The following is a 2,154-nucleotide window of genomic DNA, read 5'->3' as shown; positions in this document are numbered from 1 at the left end:
CTTAAACGGATGAGGCCCGGGTAGAGAGCTCATGTTATGCAAAATGCAAGTGCACGGTGTGTGGGAGAAACTCACAAACCTTTATGTTTTATTTAAAAAAACTAGACCAAAACTAAAACCATAAAAATTTAAAGCTGAATAACAATCGGATAAAACAATTTGGGAGAATATATACAACACTTCAAAAAACCAATTTTCGGATCACGACAAAATATTAATTCGAACAAGGAATTTTGAAAATTTTGATAACATGCGTTTAAGTGACTAGACTCTCAAAAACTGACATCCCCAGCGGAGTCGTCAGCTGTAGCGACGTAAAAATTTCTTCTTTTGGTCACTAATTGAGGCGATTTATTAGAAATTTAAAAACTAACTTTCGATTTTATTAAAAATGGGAGTTGCCACCGATCCTTTTTCCTAGGTGTGATCGGACACCTAATAAATCCTCTTTTTCAAAAGAAAATTTATTTTTTAAACAAAAAGAAGGCCGAGTTTAGGTCTACGTTTAAAGCCAGAGAAAAAAATAGGGTTTGGGAGTCACTTACGCACGAAGAATGTATTAGCACCCTCGCGACGCCCAAAATTGGTATCTTATTAAACTTTTGTTGTCTTGATTTTCAAAAGTACAAATTCAATCTGACATTTACTCGTGATCCAATTGAAAAATGAGAATTTTTAGTTTTCGATTTTTTAGAAAGGGTGTCCCGTTTTTAACACGAGCTGATGAATTTCACCCAACATAGCAATGAAATCGATGGCTTAATGTTATATCGGTACATTGCCTTATTTTTGAAATTAATTAAAACATGAGAAAAAAATATTCCAAAGTGAGAAATTAAAAATAGATAAACGATACAAAAAAAAGATATCATTAATGAAAAATATTAACATGGAATACTAGAATATTAGAATAACAATAATAACGATATTTACAAAAAATAAAAAAATAAAAACAAATCATGTACTAATAATAAAATAGGAAAAATGATATATTTGGTAATAATAATATAAAATAATAATATGTACATAAAAATACATATATATATGCATATAATAAATATATGTAATAATAATAATAATAATATCTACAATAAAAGAAAATATTAGGAAACGTACATAAAAATATATATATTAAATTCGGAATAGGTAAATAATAATAAAAAGGGTAAGAATATACCGAAGCCCCAATGTTATGGATTACTAAAATTAATCTCTTTTCTTCTCGGGCTATTGAAAAGGGCCTTTGTTGGTGATCTTCACCGGATCAGATTGCCGCAAATAGAGTCAGGTTGACCCGACCATTTTAAAATTTAAAATTTTTTATTATTGTAGTTCTTTTAGACCAATTTTTGTTTAGCCCAATTACAAATAAAATCTACATAAAAGATACAAAATCCAAATTACTTCAACCCAACACAAACCAACCTCAGCCCACTAACTTAATAATCCAACACAACCAACTCAACCCACTAACTTAACATATCACCCAACCCACTAATTAACCCAAACTAAATTTAACCCATCAAACCTTACATAAACCAACCCATTAACTAAAATATTTTTTTCTTTTTTTAATACTAACCCCCCCAAAAGAAACAAGTTCCAGTAGCAAACAAAGAAATTCCAAACTTCAAGCTGCCTATTCTCCCTCTCCTTCCACCGTGCGCGTCACCAGCAGCCACCGTATGCACCACATGAAATCAAGTTACGGGTAGTTGAGGTTTGGGTTTTGGGGTGGCTGATAATTGATTGGCTCGGGTATTTAGAGTGGGTTTCAGTTTGGGAGCTTGGTTGTGGTGTTAATGGTGGTTAGTCCTTGGTTGCTTGGTTGCTTGCTAAATATTGGAGTTTTTTCTTGCTTAGATTGCTGAATGTTCCTTTTTTGTTGTTTTTTTTTTGCTGGAATTTTTTTTTGCTCTTTTTTCTCAAATGGGAGAATCCTCCTCTTTTTTGTGTGGTTTTTTTTCTTTTTTATTTCTCCCATTTTGCTTGTTTTTTATGCTATTTGCAGGTAGTGGGTGAAGAAGGAGCAGCCACCCATGTTTGTAGCCTAAAAATCTGGGAAGTGGGTACCCCAAATCACGTAATCTGTCTGAAGGACCAAATCACAAATGCAGCAAAACTCCTGGGGCTAAATGTAATTTTTAAAAAATT

This window comes from Gossypium hirsutum, chromosome A09 (assembly GCF_007990345.1).
Source record: "Gossypium hirsutum isolate 1008001.06 chromosome A09, Gossypium_hirsutum_v2.1, whole genome shotgun sequence".
Lineage (NCBI taxonomy): Eukaryota > Viridiplantae > Streptophyta > Magnoliopsida > Malvales > Malvaceae > Gossypium > Gossypium hirsutum.
This window is presented reverse-complemented; position numbering follows the sequence as displayed.